The following is an 18299-nucleotide window of genomic DNA, read 5'->3' on the forward strand; positions in this document are numbered from 1 at the left end:
TCTACACGTTCCAGGCACTCTTAGAAACTTCGAATTATTGTCCTGTGCGGCCGATTGGCCTGATTCATTCGGATTAAACGTCCCGGTTGCCGCCTTTTTTTGAACTCAATGCAGTAGGTAGGCGGAGTCACCCAACGCGTGGAGTGCCTTTCAGCCAGTCCAGTGGCGGCTTCGCTTTCGATTTTGTTTAGTTTTTTACGTTTCTGTGAATAAACAGTTTCAGTCACAGGCAATATAGCCGCAAATTAGGCCCACGGAAATAACAATACACGTGGACTCTTTGATTTACGTATCACTCCGCCGATGGCAGAGCGGCAACCGCCACGGGACTGGTTGACGCGTTGGTTGACTCCTCCTACCTACCGCGTTGTGTAAAAAAAAAAAAAAAAGAAAGGCGGAGCCCGGACGTTTCATCCGATTTAATTAGGGCAATCGGCCGCACAGGACAATAATTCGAAGTTTATAAGAATGCCCGGGACGGGTAGATAGCGTTCCCATGGTAAAAATACGAGTTCAGATTCCTCTTTAGTGCACCTTTAAAGATGATGTGAAGCAAAGCAGAAATTTTCCACTCCTGTTAAAAAAAATATTATAAATCAGAGTGTTCAGAGTGTATTTTCTCTGCAGTTTATTTTTCTTTGCATGCTGGATTGTGTAGAGACTGTCGTTCTTTTCACCCCCCCCCCTCCATACTTAAAAGACGCTAGCTACTGCCCTCAGTCACCCCTGATGAAGGAGCCGAGTCGGTTTCGAAACGTTGGGTTATTTTTGGTTGGAGATGTGCAGTTTATTATAAGACTTCGTATGTGTATGTATATACATATTTGTTAAGGTTATACCTTTGTTGGTTAAGATTTCAACTTTCTATTTGAATACGAGAGCATTCATCATGTGTAATATGTAAATAGTTTATTCTGATGCCTGCACTTTGTTTCACTAGATATGTTTTGCATGGATCCCAACCAGCTTTTAGCTAGAGATCCAGATGTTTCAAGCATGCTTTGCATAAAAGTTCCGAAATAAACTTCAATTCAAATTCAAATCTGTGTTCCAGCTGATGAGGGTATACTAGACAATGAGGCTGCCCATCGCCTCGCTCGAGATGGATACACCAGAACGGCCGTAGTGACTCCGCTACCCGGAGACAAAGACCCCCTCATCACCTACAAGGAGCTCTATGATCTATCCGCCACCAGATAGGCCCCAACACCTTGATCATGTAGTACTGAGACTGGGGAGCGCTACAGTCAAGACAAGAGGACAACACCACATAAGAACACCACGAGACACGAGCGCAAACTTTCATAGGATGTGCACATCCTACTAGACGGCCTCAAACTGACGACTGGGCAGATTTTGCAAAGATGGCAGTCAAACGGGCCAGTGCATACTTTTCCGCACGTCAGCGGAACGTGATAAACAGAACACGCAACCTTCCTTCCGGGTTAGGACCGACGTATAGACCATTTCAAAAGAGAGGTCGATGGGCGCCGCCGCATTGGGCACTGGGCTCTTGCAGTATACAGGAAAGAGCTGAGGATTAAGATCCCCCACGTTCTCCCTACAGCCCAGAAAACCGATTTCCCTAGGGTTTATTATACCCCTGTTACACGGGCACTCTAAAGGCACTTTGAACTAATGCTCCTTTACGCTCCCAAAGGAGCACTATTTCAAGGGAGTTCGTCCGTGCTACACGGTCGCGGAACGACCTTCGCAAGAAGTTTTTAGCGCCCTCATCGGCGAAAAGCGTTAGAATTGCAAACCTCACTGCACATGTAAATACAGAAATGTCACATTTTTTTGGTAAATTAGTTTTATAACCGTATTATGTTAAAGCAACAAACAACATGACCGACATGGCGGCATATTTACCGTGGCTACCGTGACGCTCGTATATCTGGAACGAGAGTATGGCGTGGTGAGACCGCCACAAAACAAATGATCTTATATTTTAAAACACCACTAATCTTATGAAGTGAATTTATAAAATGAAAATTGAACGTTTCTTTTCTCAATTTATTTATGCTGTTAACTCGCTGGGAGAGAGAGTACTCCCTTGAAGCCTCAAAGGACGAACTCGAGCTGCCTTGTTTCGAAGCTCCTTTGAGCTAGGTGTTTTTTGGCGCGTCCGTGTGGCAGCGCGCGTTCGTCCTTAGAGTAATGGAGCATTAGTTCAAAGTTCCTTTACAGTGTCCGTGTGACAGGGGTATTACTCTCCTTATGCTTTCCCGGGCGTCGTGAAAACGTCTAAATACCTACCGGCGAGTTTATTACTCTCCTTAAACACAAATAGTTTCCGCTAAACATTACACAGTCGCAAGCATGCGTGCACTGGTCCCCCTAAACACGCAAGCGACACTTGACAGACGGGTTCATGGCCATCCCGGCCTTGCAGTTAAACGCGCGCGCGAAGCCGACGCTTTGCTGCAGGGGCACGTTGCACATCCGCTCGCCGTCGCTATCACCGCAGAAGAGATGGCATCCGAATGCAAAGAACGCCTGCGCTGCCTTCAAGGGCCCTACGTCAGGGAGTGAGTCCGCCTGCGCAGCGTTTTCCCGAGCTCCGCCCAGAAGCGCTGAGGCGACCAACACTCCAGCTACCCCGGCCTGTAGTCCGATGTCTAAAGAGGCGTCCCAGTCCTGGTTCGCGACCCTGAGACACTTGTGGTTCTGCTCGTATATTGCCTTTCGTGCCGACCGGCTTCGGTCGACGTAGTCCAGGAACACGGCAGCTGCTATGCGTGCGCCCAGGCCAGCGAGCAGGAAGCTCTGGTGAATATCGGGAATATACCACGGGAAGGTCAGGTGGTAGGGAGTAAGGCGCCATTTTAAAAAGGCCGGGGCATATTGTCCTGTGCCTTCGTTCCCTTCAAGCTCAAAGTCGCTGTAAGGAAACCCAACTCTCCTCGCGTGGGCTGAAAGCGCCATCCAGTTGCGTAAGGCACCGTCCGTGACTTTGGGATAACTCTTGTGTAGACGCGAAAACACTTTTGGCCGAGACCTGTGGAGAAAGAACAGAGTGCTTTGGAGATGGTTGCCTCGTGGACGTGGCTGCGGTTGGCCGAAAAGCGTGGTGTTCGCACCAATAACGCGCGGAAACTGCTTCCAGACGAAGTTCAAGAATCGCGCGAATCCAGCTAACTCCCCCTGTGCTCTGGAGAATAAGAAGTGGTTCAGGGCGTGTCCGTAGAACTTGTAGGTACGTAGAAAGCAGTACTGCTCCTGGTGGTCTGACGCCTCGCTCTCCGAACTGAAAAGGAAGTCTCGAATAGTAGACTTGGTGTAAAATAATGCCGCCAAGACGCTTAGAAAGCCAAACATATCTTTCATCTTTGGTTCACCGTGAGAATGAACAAACTTGAATACGGCAGAGAAGGAATGGACGTCGGAAATTCCAATGGCCTTCACTTCGGCGAAGTCGAAATTGAAGTATTTTCGAAATGGAGATGCCCACCTCTCTCTAGGCACTGACGGTAAGTACATGTGCAGATTCGCGATGTCAAGGATTGACTCGTGACTGTTGGAAACCTTCAGGTAGAGATCGAAAATACCTGCCATCGACTCTAAGATGTTAACAATCTCGTTAATTCGCGTTTCGTTCACAACGCCATCAACCGCCATTTCCTGGTACGCCGTGTACACGAATTCTCTAACATGCCGCGTCTTGACGAGTTCCCAAAGCCTTCGAGCTGTCTCCTGGAACGCCGCGTCCAGTGGGAAGTAGATGGCTCTTAGCCTGTATTTCGTGTAGCCCACGTCGACGCCAAACAACACGGGCAAGGAGACGCGTCTGGCCATGAAAAATACGGAGCCGATGAGGTCCGAGCTCTCGCTTCGGTCCGGCCACGTCAGGCCTCCTTCGGCAAGCACTGTCTTGAGTTCGGTCAGTGCTGTCGCGCCCTGTCCGTCGCCGTTATCGATATTGATGCATGCCTCCAGGAATTGGGCCGCTTGTCCCACGGGCTCCTTTCGCATACTGGAAGCTACTTTTTCGCTGTAGAGCCGCTCTATGACGTCCACTGTGTAATGTCGCCACGCCGAGAAGGCCGTCGATGTCATCTTGTGACTATGGCGCCAGCCTCCGCAGGCGTACTCGTAGAAGTTGTGGCACGGACTGACGTTGGCGTCCATGGACTCGAGAAGTATGGCGGTGTAGGCGTCCGCGCACGATCGGGTGTCCGAGCAGGAAAAGAGGGCGCCACGCTTGCTACCGACGTCACCGCTGCGGTTGTGTCCGACCGAGGTCGTAATCTTCTTGTGGGTTATCGGGGCCTTGGTGACGAGACGCCAGGTGGCGAACAGCAGCGCGCCCAACACCACGGCAGCGCCCAAACCTAGGACGATGGACGTGAGCCACATCTTGCTCTGCTTCGTCAGCTGTTCGGTCTGCGTCCTTGGCTCGCTCGGGGACACGGATTGGCGTCGAATCTGCAGTTTCCAAGCGCCAATTACGCACGAAGTTATACAAACACGCCTTCCACCAATTAGAAAGCCGTAGAACTGTTTACAACTGTTATAGCCTGCGAGACATATCGACTACCATTTCTAATGCTGCAGCATTGAAGCGATTAAACGTCGGTGCCTTGAAAGACATCCGATGTATAAGAACAAGTGGACATGCACTGTTTTTTACTTGTCGACGGAGAAGCCTATACTGACAGTTCCCGGACTCAAATCACTTTTCATCTTACGAGCTCCAGTATATCTTGCTTCCCAGATGTCGTTAGTTGTCCGCAAAAATTTGATTCTCAGACCTGTATTGAAGAGGATCATATTCATCGTGCGCGCTGCATCCATGGTCTTAGCAAGTTAAGGTCTAGTATTTTATTCGTGGTACTTAACTACTCACAATGGCACTAAACTGCACCTGAGAGCAGGTTTCATTTCGGCTGTATAGTTAGTGCGAGATGATAGCTCCGCTATAGCGATCGTTGGCTTTACGTGGTAAGTACGCCGCGATTAGAAAAATGGCGTCAAATGATTTATGCGCATTTACGTGACTAAAGCTGCCTTAGCGGAAGCGAAAGTTGAGCTACAGTGGCCCAGGATTTGGAATCGTGTGTACCAACGTTAATGTGTACCACCGATCTGTGTCTACTAATGGAATCTCTGGCAACCCTCACTAAACAGGCAACAACGACGTGGCACGAGCCTAGGAACAGTAGGAACAAAAGGAAGCAAGAAAGTATCCGATTTTTCATCGCCCACAGGTGAAAAAAAAAATGTGGCAGCGGTAGTGTTGTGGTGATCACCGCGAGAGACAGTCCATATGTCCTGACCATAGGTGGAGCGTTCACTTCCCCAGAACGCCCCCCTACCGCCTTGTGCAGCTTACCTTAGGCACTGTCCCGGCCTGTTCTGCCGACAAATGATTTGCGGCGAGCTGGGCCGACTGGCCGGGACTCGTCCCTGCTGAGATGATTTTCGCTGGAGGTGTCGCTGATCTAGAAGCAAGGCGCGTGTCCGGAGTTCCTGGCGCGGAGGTGGATTTCTGTTTGCCTGTTCCCTTCCTCGAACCAATCAATCGTCCAGCTTGCGTGGCTGACACATCTTGCTCTTTAGACGCCTCTGAGTGTTTCGCTTTCTTTTTCTCTCGTTCCGGCGAGCCAGCCTTCTTCTTTGACGCCTTGGGTGTTGCTGAATCGGCCTTGGTGTCCGGCATGGGGTCGTCTGTCTTCGCTGGCAGAGGACTTCCCGTCCTTCGTGAGCCACGGTCGTTTTTCGCTGAAGCTCTGGTATTCAACTGGCTTACACGTTGTCCTTGTTGGTTTGCCTGTTTTTTTGCGTGGTCCTGAGGGCGATGATCTACGGATACGGACGCAGGTCGCGACGTTCTTGGCGTTGAGTGGCAGCGTTCTAAAGGGACGTCTGAAGGGGCAGAGGTGATGGCTTCTTTGCCGTCTTCTTCATATCCTGCATGCTCGCCGCTCGTAACAGGGGCGCAGCTCACAGTAGCAGTGCACGTGACAGCTTTTCGCGAAGCGAAGAGACAGGTTACACTACAGTATATCAAGGCCATATATCACATGTGGAAGATCTACCATAAATTATTGATGCCTGCCTGCATAGCCTTGCCTTTGGCCAGTGAGTGATAGAGGGAGTTTACTGTTGTGAAACGCTACTGCGGAAATGCCATTTGACCGAACCCCCCACTGCTGCATAAGGCCGCTTATACAAGGTGTTTCCCCTAAGACTTTACACAATCATTAAAAATAGGCTTTTGAGTTAGGAGAGCGTTTTGTTCGGCATATATTGTCAGCGGTGAAGTACATCAGAATACAGCAAAGGCGTAATATCTTAAGCCCCAACAAACTGAGCTCGTTGAGTAAAATAGTTAATGGTGCTCAGCAGAAACAGCTTGAATGCAATTAATTAAGCACGAATGATTAAGCACGTGACGCAGTATGTGAAATGTAAAAGCAAAGTGATCTATGAAGTCTCTCTTTCTATTGAGGTGCCACTTATGTCGGGTAGACCGGCCGTTGCATTCACGATAGATTAAGAGAGCACGCATAGGACGTGAGGAATAGCAAAGCTGTCGCTATTTCCAAACTAACAGCTCCTAAACAGCTCCCCAGCATGGCACACGATCCCACCGGCAGCCAACCTGGGCCGCAAGAGAACCATGGGTGTCCTCCTCCCTTCACTCAGGTACCGCTGCCTTCCATCCCCGAGAGTGAGACCAGGGATCAATCCGGTCGTCCATGGGGCTGGTGATAGACACTGGTTTACCTGGACTACATATTGATGTATGTTTCATAGCTAGGGGCACATAGGCCGATAGCTAAAAAAATATTCTCTAATCTGCTAGTTAAACTCCGTGATGAGCTGCCGCTTATGAGTTAGCTTAGTGAGAGCAAAATAATGCAGCACTGTGCGCTCTGGAAGTGCGTCATGGAACTCATTCTACCCCTGGTATCAGGGATAAGAAGGGCTGCCTTACCCGAATCCACTCAAGGCAGCCCCCCGCATTGCCCACGATCCCACCGGCAGCCAACCTGGGCCATAAGACAACTACGGGTGTCCTAATTAGTAATTAGTTAATTGGTAATACTAATGTTTGGTGTAGTATGCAGTAACTGGGAACTCAGTGTGCGATAATGCACTGCGCATGAGCAAGGCACCAGCAGACAATGCAACTGCGCTTCAGCCTACTGCGCATGCGTGTGACGTCACTGAGTGGCGCCACCATCGTTCGAGAGGAGCGCTCCCCAGGCAATCTTGCGAGACGCCTCCTGAACGCCGATCTGGAAGGATGCCACCTAGACGCTCTTCTGTGTCTCCAGCAACCAAGCGTGTGCACTCTAATGAACGTCAGCGAAAGGGTCGTGAAGCGAACAATTATGTACTCTTTCCTCCTCCTTTATTCTTTCGCTCCCTCCTTTATCCCTTCCCTTACGGCGCGGTTCAGGTGTCCAACGATATATGAGACAGATACTGCGCCATTTCCTTTCCCCCCAAAACCAATTATTATTATTATGTACTCTTTAATCAACATCTTCACCACACATAGCGACACAAGCAGCAACACCGCGCTAAAGGCTTTCGCCTCGCCGCACTTTAGGTCAACAATGCGCCCCCCTGAATTTTCTAAGTTCGGCTATGCTTGGGACAGCCACGATCGTTTGCCCCGAACCTCGGGATGAACAGTGAAAACAACACGACAATTTTCATTGTCTCATTTAATTTTCAGAAAAAAAAATGTGGAACGCTTCACGATTTTGCGTGTCATCCTTGCGCAGGGGCCATGCTAATCTTCTCTGTATCGTTCCAATTTTAGTATATGTACTTCGGAAGTACAGTCGCCATATTTGTGCTCAGGTATATATAGTCGTAATAGGCACACACCAACATAGAACGGTGAGCACGAGTAGTCATTTTACGATTACCTTAGAATCAGGTCAGTTTTCGTTCTTTACAGAGAACATTTTATAAGGCGTGTTTCTATCGCATAAACTTTTAAACCAATTTCTTTATTTTAATGCACGGCCTCCGTCAATCGTTCATTTGCAGGTCATCCTTCGTGCAAGAGACAAGGCCGCTGTGGCTTCGCCACAGTGGTTGCAGTCTCTGCCGCCATCTCGAGGACGTTTTTGGGACTAATTACGCGCGTAAACTTGGAGTCTGATTTCGCGATGTTTTCTGATCATTTGCGGAGAAAGGAAAATACCTGTGTGTGACCTCTTCCTTGAGTACTTCGTTTTTAGATCTTTTTAATTAAGAAGGCAGAATTTCTGTTATGGCGATACCTTGCAGACACCTGTGAACGTTATGCAATCCAAGCACGCCGTCTCATTTGCCGATCGCCAAAATCAGTTGACTAGGGCGGTCACTGTGTCAACGCGATCAACCAATATATGCACGTCTCCAAGTAGGTGCCAAAACTGCCTCTAAGTGCCAATTCATGATATGTATGGCAGTCAGCCACCAATACGCCCATAAGGTAGACCTGACAGGTGCAGAGCAGATCATGCATTCTGCCGGCCACCCTACTCCCAAAATGGTTCTACTTCTACTATCCAGTCGTGTGATGAAGACAACTCTTAAACTAAATAAAAAAGCAAACTTCGCAGCAGAAGTCCGCGGGATATGAAGACGACATACAAATGTCGTTTCCATGCGCTGTCATCCTTCACTGCATTGTTCTTTTTTTCTTTGCAGCAGGCCTGACCAACTGCCAGGCATGTTAGCCGTCCTTTTCCTTGCGGCCTCTAAAAGCCTCTAGAAGGGCAACTCCAGCGTTTTTGTAGCACCACAGATTTTGCTGAAACCTTCGGGGTAAGTTCATCGCAGTTTCCTGGTCATTTGTGCCAAATTTCCCAGCCGAGCGACGTCTTGACGCAACGCAAATGAATTTTAAAACTTTGAATTTCTGCGGAAAGCTTTGTGTGTGACGTTACAGGTTGGCATGCTCGTTGATAATCTGAAGGATAAAACTTCGCGCTTGGTTTTGGTCAGCTCAGACGAATAATGACCCAAGCTGTCGCTGACCGTCGCCAGTTCACCCAATTAACGCGCACATGGCAAGTTTTGGGACAGTATCCATGAAAATATAGGTTCGTACGTTACGACGTCCGTGTTTGGAGGAAACCTAGCTTCGGTTTCCTAGTCTTTGTCGTTTTACAATAGTTCTATTCGGTATTCTGAAAAACGTTTTTTTTTTTGCTCCATAGAGAGGTGACTAAAGAATGCGATGTGATTATCAACTCAAAGCGACCAAAAAACCTCCGGAGTTTCCCTTAAGTACTTACGTTCGCTTGCCCAGCTGGCCTATACGACCGCAGGTGGCAGATTTTTGAGAGTGCCCTCCCTCAACCCAAAGGGTGCATGTGGCACAGACCCACGTGCAACCACTGCGTTCACTTCCCGGCACACAGTACCACCCCACATCACCCAGGCCAACCTGGATTATCCCTACGCAGCACACCTCCATCTCAACAGCATGCCTGCCATCACAGAAACAGACGCCAAATAAATGCCCGCTTCCCATTGACCCATCACTTTGCAGACACCATCCTCAATATCATCGGGCCAGCTATATGCACCGCAGGACCAAGGCCTCTCCCGTGTCCCTCCAATCAACCCTGTTTTATGCCATCTGCGACCCCCTTATCCCCGAAAACTTCCAAATCTAGTCAGTCCATCTATCATGTCTCCCTCCGTCCGCTGCCGGAGAATACAGGAAGGAGACAATCGTTTCGCCCACATCATTTATGAACACAGCTCAGCACGCATCAAGAAACAACACAGACGAACTCCGCACCCAGAAAATAAGGTAACAAGTACACTAGCGCTTGAAAGTGGTGTGACGTGTAGTTTATATCGATGTAGAATAGTGGCTTCAAGTCCCCTTGCACATCAATCTCGCGGCGACGGTATTGTCGTTACTGGCTGTAGCTGTAGAGGTATTGGAAAAATTCAGTGACTGCAGACCTGCAGCTGTGTTTACCAACGCCGTATACGCCCGAGCATGAGAGGCATGAACGTGCGCCATGGCACAGGCGGGTTCTGCAAGTCGCTGGCGCAGGGCACAGACAGAGACATATAATGTTCCGGTGCGATGCAGGAGGTTCCCTTCCAGACTGGGTCTCAATCCCAGTGTCACGTCTGTTACATCATTCACTGAAATCTACTTCATCTCAGGAAATAATTTGCACTGGACTAGGTAAACATTTGGAAGCGGAACGCGGGAGTTGGTAAGCCTATAGCATCCGGTGGTATTGGCACACTACAGGCCTTGTTGTTGCCTCTGAAGCAATGACACCTATACCCACGGTAGTGGTGGAAATTTCCGGAGCCCTTCACTACGGCGTCCCTCATAGCCTGAGTCGCTTTGGGACGTCAAACCCCCGCCAACAATAAACCTAAACCACGGTGGGTGATTGGTCAAAGTTTGGTGCAGATCCAAGCAAGCCTTGTTGTTGCTGTTGCCTCAGAAGATATGGCACACACCAACGGTGGGGGAATGGCCAGGTTTTGTGCAGATCCAAACAGGAGAAAAAGTCATACAGGCTTATAAAGGTATTCTTCTTCTTCCTCAACTTCTCCTTCTTGAGCTATGTCAGCTCTATTGGGCGTTCGCGTCTGAGTGCCTTTACTTTTTTTCCTCTCTTCGCTCCTGGCTGGCGGCCTCCAAGTTCCCTGGAATAACCGGGAGCATCTACACCTCTCAAAGCATTTAGGGGCTTCAGTGACGCCGCTTTGGCGCGCCTCCTTTCTTTATTTCTTTTGGACACCCTTGCACGTGGCATCACATCCGTTTCGCGCCCATGGCTGCTTTGCCTATAATTTGTCTCTTCGCTACTGTACCTAAAGCTGTTTGAAATAAACCCAATGGCCATGACCCGTGTCAGAGGTGTGACGAAGCCCAGCATCAAACCTGATAAGATGGTGTCCCTTCAGTAGAAGTTATTGAGCAGGAAGAAAACGTCTCCGGCGTGGTCTAGTGGCTAGGATACCTGGCTCTCACCCAGGAGGCCCGGGTTCGATTCCCGGCGTCGGAACACGTAAGTGGTCTCATGGTGTAATTGGTCAGCACTCTGGACTCTGAATCCAGCGATCCGAGTTCGAGTCTCGGTGAGACCTTCTTTTTTCCCTTTACTCTCGTGTAATACTTTTTCTGTTGGGGTGCCTTTGTAACATGCCTAGCACTGGCAACGAAACTAAAGCTGTCACTTTTTTTTTACCGCAGAATGTCACGGCGGAACAAGAGACTTCAGCGTTAATTGTACAACGCAGTCTGCTGATAATATAGCTAAAAATATTCTCTAATCTTCTAGTTAAATTCCGTGATGAGCTCCCGCTTATGAGTTAGCTTAGTGAGAGCAAAATAATGCAGCACTGTGCGCTCTGGAAGTGGGTCATGGAACTCATTCTACCCCTGGAATCAGGGATAAGGAGGGCTGCCTTATCCGAATCCACCCAAGGCAGCTCCCAGGAATGGCCCGCGATCCCACCGGCAGCCAACCTGGGCCACAAGAGAACTATGGGTGTCCTCCTCCCCTTCACTCAGGTCCCGCTGCCTTCCATCCCCGAGGTTGAGACCAGGGATCAATCCGGTCGTCCATGGGGCTGGTGATAGACACTGGTTTACTTGGACTATATATGGGTGCGTGTTTCAACAATAAGGGTGCATAGTCCAGTAGCTAAAAAAATGCTTCCTAATCTTCTAGTTAAATTCCGTGATGAGCTGCCGCTTATGAGTTAGCTTAGTGAGAGCAAAATAATGCAGCACTGTGCGCTCTGGAAATGGGTCATGGAACTCATTCTACCCCTGGAATCAGGGATAAGGAGGGCTGCCTTATCCGAATCCACCCAAGACAGCTCCCCATCACGGCCCACGATCCCACCGGCAGCCAACCTGGGCCGCAAGAGAATTATGGGTGCCCCCCCCCCCTTTCACTCAGGTACCGCTGCCTTCCATCCCCGAGGGTGAGACAAGGGATCAATCCGGTACTTGCCTGTAGAGAGTGAGGATGGGACACCATTCGACTTTATTATGCTAATGGGCCTCCACTGTATTTGGCGCTCCAGAATGGCAGGATGTCATTACGATATTGATGCACGTCCAGCACGGATCTATTTTCAGGAGTGTATGCATAAGTGTACTGAAATTCAGAAACTCGCTCCTGAAGCTCCTGAGTGGCTCGAAAGAGCCTTTGGTGGCTCGAAAGAGCCTTTGGTGGAGCTTAGAGAGTTTTGAGTTTTAATATGACGAAGCCACAACCCACCAGGCGGATAGTGTTAAGTATTGTTCATTGTGCCGTGTAAGAGTATTTGTGTACTGTGGTTCTTGCCGAAGACAGGCAATAAAGAAAAAAAATCAATCCGGTCGTCCATGGGGCTGGTGATAGAATGGTTTACTTGGACTATATATGGGTGCGTGTTCCAACACTAGGCGTACATAGTCCGGTAGCTGAAAAAATACTCCCTAATCTCCTAGTTAAATTCCGTGATGAGCTCCCGCTTATGAGTTAGCTTATTGATAGCAAAATAATGCAGCACTGTGCGCTCTGGAAATGGATCATGGAACTCATTCTACCCCTGGAATCAGGGATCAGGAGGGCTGCCTTATTATCCGAATCCACCCAAGGCAGCTCCCCATCATGGCCCACGATCCCACCGGCAGCCAACCTGGGTCACAAGAGAACTATGGGTGTCCTCCTCCCCTTCACTCAGGTCCCGCTGCCTTCCAGCCCCGAGGGTGAGGCCAGGGATCAATCCGGTCGTCCATGGGGCTTTTTTTTCTTTATTGCCTGGCTTTGGCTCATAGCATTTAACCAAAAAAACATTCAACAAAAAACACACAAAACACTATGTACATAAGACACTGTCGTGGTCAGCCAGCATGAGTCTGGCTTCGTCATTCTAAAATTCACGAAGCATACAGAGCGGCTCTAGCCTCGAGAGCCACTCGGGAGGCTCCGCAGCTGCTTTCTGGATGGCCAGAAAGCAGTCCATTCTTTCCCGAAAATAAATTCGGGCAGGTCGTGCGTCTTTGTCACAATAATAGCCTGCCATTCTGGAGCGCCATATACAGTGGAGGCCCAAGAGCATTATGAGATCAAATCGTACCCCATCCTCATTGTCTGTGCTTAAATAACGAATTCCCTGCGCGTCAAGTGGTAGCTCTTTCTTTATTGTCCTTTGTAACACATCCCAAAAATAAACCCCTTCCCAGCAATGCAAAAAAACATGGTCTATTGTTTCGGGCTGTTTACAAATTAAGCAGTTCGATCCCCACGGTAAAAAGAAATCCTTTCCTTCCAAAAACTTTTTAACTGGGAGTGTCCCGGTGTGTAATTTAAAAAAGAAGGTCTTTACTCCTGGTGGCACCTGCATTTTCTTTACCCTTTTTAAAACATCAGCTTCAGGACCTCCACTGTACAAGGCCCTGTACATGGGCTCTGGAAAAACAATATCACAAAGATCATGGTACAACTTCTTTCTTTTAGGCTGGTGATAGGCACTGGTTTACCTGGACTACATATTGGTGTATGTTTCATCGCTAGGGGAACATAGGCAGATTACGAAAAACTCTCTAAGCTTCTATAGTTAAAATCCGCGTTAATCTGTCTATTATGCGTCAGCTTAGTGATAGCAAAGTAACGCAGCCCTGTGCGCTCTGGAAGTGGGTCATGGAGTTCATTCTACCCCTGGAATCGGGGATAAGGAGGGCTGCCTTATCCGAATCCACCCAAGGCAGCTGCCCTGCATGGCCCACGATCCCACCAGCAGCCAACCTGGGCCACAAAAGAACTATGGTTGTCCTCCTCCCCTTGACTCATGTTCCGCTGCCTTCCATTCCCGAGGGTGACACCAGGGATCAATCCGGTCGTCCAAGGGGCTGGTGATAGACACTGGTTTACCTGGACTATATGTGGATGTATGTTCTAAGGGTGCAGTCCCAGTCATAGCAGGAAAGGAATAGGCACTTCGGGCCTGCCATATATGCAGTTTAATGTGGAAGAGTTTGCTTTTCTATCTCGTGATTTCTTCGATCGTTTCTGGATTCTTTCAGTTCCTTTCTTGTTTCTTTTAATTCCTTTCTCAATCTTTCTATACCTTTCTCGATCCTTAATAATAATATTAATTGGTTTTTGGGGAAAGGAAATGGCGCAGTATCTGTCTCATATATCGTTGGACACCTGAACAACGCCGTAAGGGACGGGATAAAGGAGGGAGTGAGAGAAGAAAGGAAGAAAGGGGTGCCGTAGTGGAGGGCTCCGGAATAATTTCGACCCCCTGGGGATCTTTAACGTGCACTGACATCGCACAGCACACGGGCGCCTTAGCGTTTTTCCTCCATAAAAACGCAGCAGCAACCAAGCGTGTGCGCTCTAATGAACGTCAGCGAAAGTGTCGTGAAACGAACAATTATGTACTGTTTGATCAACATCTTCACCACACATCAGCGACACAAGCAGCAACACCGCGCTAAAGGCTTTCGCCTCACTGCACTTTATAGGTCAACAGTGCGCCCCCCTGAATTTTCTAAGTTCGGCTATGCTCGAGACAGCCACGATCGTTTGCCCCGAACCTCGGGATGAACAGCGAAAACAACGCGACAATTTTCATTGTCTCATTTAATTTTCAGAAAAAAAAATGTGGAACGCTTCACGATTTTGCGTGTCATCCTTGCGCAGGGGCCATGCTAATCTTCTCTGTATCGTTCCAATTTTAGTATATGTACTTTGGAAGTACAGGCGCCATATCTGTGCTCAGGTATATATAGTCGTAATAGGCACACACCAACATAGAACGGTGAGCATGAGTAGTCATTTTACGATTACCTTAGAATCAGGTCAGTTTTCGTTCTTTACAGAGAACACTTTATAAAGCGTGTTTCTATCGCATAAACCTTTAAATCAATTTCTTTATTTTAATGCACGGCCTCCGTCAATCGTTCATTTGCAGGTCATCCTCCTTGCAACAGAAACGGCCGCTGTGGCTTCGCCACAGTGGTTGCCGACTCTGCCGCCATCTCGAGGACGTTGTTGGGACTAACTAATTACGCGCGTAAACTTGGAGTCTGATTTCGCGATGTTTTCTTATCATTTGCGGAGAAAGGAAAATACCTGTGTGTGACCTCTTCCTTGAGTACTTCGTTTTTAGATCTTTTTAATTAAGAAGGCAGAATTTCTGTTATGGCGATACCTTGCAGACACCTGTGAACGTTATGCAATCCAAGCACGCCGTCTCATTTGCCGATCGCTAAACTCAGTTCAGTAGGGCGGTCACTGTGTCAACGAGATCAACCAATACATACACGTCTCCAAGTAGGTGCCAAAACTGCCTCTAAGTGCCAATTCATGATATGCATGGCAGTCAGTCACCAATACGCCCATAAGGTAGACCCGACAGGTGCAGAGCAGGACATGCATTTTGCCTGCCACCCTACTCCCATAATGGTTCTACTTCTACTGTCCAGTCGTGTGATGAAGACAACTCTTAATCGAAAAAAAGCAAACTTCGCAGCAGAAGACCGCGGGATATGAAGACGACATACAAATGTCGTTTCCATGCGCTGTCATCCTTCACTGCATTGTTCTTTTTTTCTTTGCAGCAGGCCTGACCAACTGCCAGGCATGTTAGCCGTCCTTTTCCTTGCGGCCTCTAAAAGCCTCTAGAAGGGCAACTCCGGCGTTTTTGTAGCACCACAGATTTTGCTGAAACCTTCGGGGTAAGTTCATAGCAGTTTCCTGGTCATTTGTGCCAAATTTCACAGCCGAGCAACGTCTTGACGCAGCGCAAATGAATTTTAAAACTTTGAATTTCTGCGGAAAGCTTTGTGTGTGACGTTACAGGTTGGCATGCTCGTTGATAATCTGAAGGATAAAACTTCGCGCTTGGTTTTGGTCAGGTCAGACGAATAATGACCCAAGCTGTCGCTGACCGTGGCCAGTTCAGCCAATTAACGCGCACATGGCAAGTTTTGGGACAGTATCCATGAAAACATAGGTTCGTATGTTACTACGTCAGTGTTTGGAGGAAACCTAGTTTCCGTTTCCTAGTCTTTGTCGTTTTACAATAGTTCTATTCGGTATTCTGAAAAACGTCTTTTTTTGCACCAGAGAGAGGTAACTAAAGAATGCGATGTGATTATCTCACTCAAAGCGATCAACAAACCTCATGAGTTGCCCTTAAGTACTTACGTTCGCTTGCCCAGCTGGCCCATACGACCACAGGTGGCAGATTTTTGAGAGTGCCCTCCCTCAACCCAAAGGGTGCATGTGGCACAGACCCACGTGCAACCACTGCGTTCACTTCCCGGCACACAGTACCACTCCACATCACCCAGGCCAACCTGGATTATCCCTACGCAGCACACCTCCATCTCAACAGCATGCCTGCCATCACAGAAACAGACGTAAAATAAATGCCCGCTTCTCATTGACCCATCACTTTGCAGACACCATCCTCAATATCATCGGGCCAGCTATATGCACCGCAGGACCAAGGCCTCTCCCGTGTCCCTCCAATCAACCCTGTTTTATGCCATCTGCGACCCCCTTATCCCCGAAAACTTCCAAATCTAGTCAGTCCATCTATCATGTCTCCCTCCGTCCGCTGCCGGAGAATACAGGAAGGAGACAATCGTTTCGCCCACATCATTTATGAACACAGCTCAGCACGCATCAAGAAACAACACAGACGAACTCCGCACCCAGAAAATAAGGTAACAAGTACACTAGCGCTTGAAAGTGGTGTGACGTGTAGTTTATATCGATGTAGAATAGTGGCTTCAAGTCCCCTTGCACATCAATCTCGCGGCGACGGTATTGTCGTTACTGGCTGTAGCTGTAGAGGTATTGGAAAAATTCAGTGACTGCAGACCTGCAGCTGTGTTTACCAACGCCGTATACGCCCGAGCATGAGAGGCATGAACGTGCGCCATGGCACAGGCGGGTTCTGCAAGTCGCTGGCGCAGGGCACAGACAGAGACATATAATGATCCGGTGCGATGCAGGAGGTTCCCCTCTAGACTGGGTCTCAATTCCATCAAGTGTCACGTCTGTTACATCATTCACTGAAATCTTCTTCATCTCAGGAAAGAATTTGCACTGGACTAGGTAAACGTTTGGAAGCGGGAGTTGTTAAGCCTATAGCATCCGGTGGTATTGACACACTACAGGCCTTGTTGTTGCCTCTGAAGCAATGACACCTATACCCACGGTAGTGGTGGAGATTTCCGGAGCCCTTCACTACGGCGTCCCTCATAGCCTGAGTCGCTTTGGGACGTCAAAACCCCTCCAACAATTAACCTAAACCACGGTGGGTGATTGGTCAAAGTTTGGTGCAGATCCAAGCAGGCCTTGTTGTTGTTGCCTCAGAAGATATGGCACATACCAACGGTGAGGGAATGGCCAGGTTTGGTGCAGATCCAAACAGGAGAAAAAGTTATACAGGCTTATAAAGGTATTCTTCTTCTTCAACTTCTCCTTCTTGAGCTATGTCAGCTCTATTGGGCGTTCGCGTCTGAGTGACTTTACTTTTTTTCCTCTCTTCGCTCCTGGCTGGCGGCCTCCAAATTCCCTGGAATAACCGGGAGCATCTACACCTCTCAAAGCATTTAGGGGCTTCAGTGACACCGCTTTGGCGCGTCTCCTTTCTTTATTTCTTTTGTACACCCTTGCACGTGGCATCACATCCGTTTCGCGCCCATGGCTGCTTTGCCTATAATTTGTCTCTTCGCTACTGTACCTAAAGCTGTTTGAAATAAAATCAATGGCCATGACCCGTGTGAGAGGTGTGACGAAGCCCAGCATCAAACCTGATACGATGCTGTCTCGTCAGTAGAAGTTATTGAGCAGGAAGAAACGTCTCCGGCGTGGTCTAGTGGCTAGGATACCTGGCTCTCACCCAGGAGGCCCGGGTTCGATTCCCGGCGTCGGAACACGTATGTGGTCTCATGGTGTAATTGGTCAGCACTCTGGACTCTGAATCCAGCGATCCGAGTTCGAGTCTCGGTGAGACCTTCTTTTTTCCCTTTACTCTCGTGTAATAGTTTCGGGTGTGTTTGTAACATGCCTAGCACTAGCAACGAAACTAAAGCTGTCATTTTTTTTTTACCGCCGAATGTCACGGCGGAACAAGAGACTTCAGCGTTAATTGTACAACGCAGTCTGCTGATAATATTGTTACCGCTGTAGACGTGGACCACATGTACCGTTATATCGGGTTGTGTAAAATAATATAAATCGTGTTATATAAATTCTGATCATATAAATAATCTCGCCCCATATTCAGTCACCCATTTCGGTGGAGCTGATCTGTTCTTAATTACATTCTGCAATCTT

At 48.5% G+C, this 18299-nt stretch overlaps 6 non-coding genes across 6 annotated transcripts; 4 read left to right on the forward strand and 2 right to left on the reverse strand.

Moving 5' to 3' along the window:
- Positions 1 to 7697: 7697 nt before the first annotated feature.
- Positions 7698 to 7800, reverse strand: LOC144108975 (U6 spliceosomal RNA). Its single transcript, XR_013309562.1, has one exon. It is a non-coding gene; the product is annotated as a U6 spliceosomal RNA (small nuclear RNA).
- Positions 7801 to 10931: 3131 nt separating this feature from the next.
- TRNAE-CUC (transfer RNA glutamic acid (anticodon CUC)) lies at positions 10932 to 11003 on the forward strand. Its single transcript has one exon. It is a non-coding gene; the product is annotated as a tRNA-Glu (tRNA).
- Positions 11004 to 11012: 9 nt separating this feature from the next.
- Positions 11013 to 11085, forward strand: TRNAQ-CUG (transfer RNA glutamine (anticodon CUG)). The gene has a single exon. It is a non-coding gene; the product is annotated as a tRNA-Gln (tRNA).
- A 3515-nt stretch (positions 11086 to 14600) lies between these two features.
- On the reverse strand, positions 14601 to 14703 carry LOC144108977 (U6 spliceosomal RNA). The gene has a single exon (XR_013309564.1). It is a non-coding gene; the product is annotated as a U6 spliceosomal RNA (small nuclear RNA).
- Positions 14704 to 17824: 3121 nt separating this feature from the next.
- TRNAE-CUC (transfer RNA glutamic acid (anticodon CUC)) lies at positions 17825 to 17896 on the forward strand. Its single transcript has one exon. It is a non-coding gene; the product is annotated as a tRNA-Glu (tRNA).
- A 9-nt stretch (positions 17897 to 17905) lies between these two features.
- On the forward strand, positions 17906 to 17978 carry TRNAQ-CUG (transfer RNA glutamine (anticodon CUG)). Its single transcript has one exon. It is a non-coding gene; the product is annotated as a tRNA-Gln (tRNA).
- Positions 17979 to 18299: the final 321 nt, after the last annotated feature.

Source organism: Amblyomma americanum, chromosome 10 (genome assembly GCF_052857255.1).
Source record: "Amblyomma americanum isolate KBUSLIRL-KWMA chromosome 10, ASM5285725v1, whole genome shotgun sequence".
Taxonomy (NCBI): domain Eukaryota; kingdom Metazoa; phylum Arthropoda; class Arachnida; order Ixodida; family Ixodidae; genus Amblyomma; species Amblyomma americanum.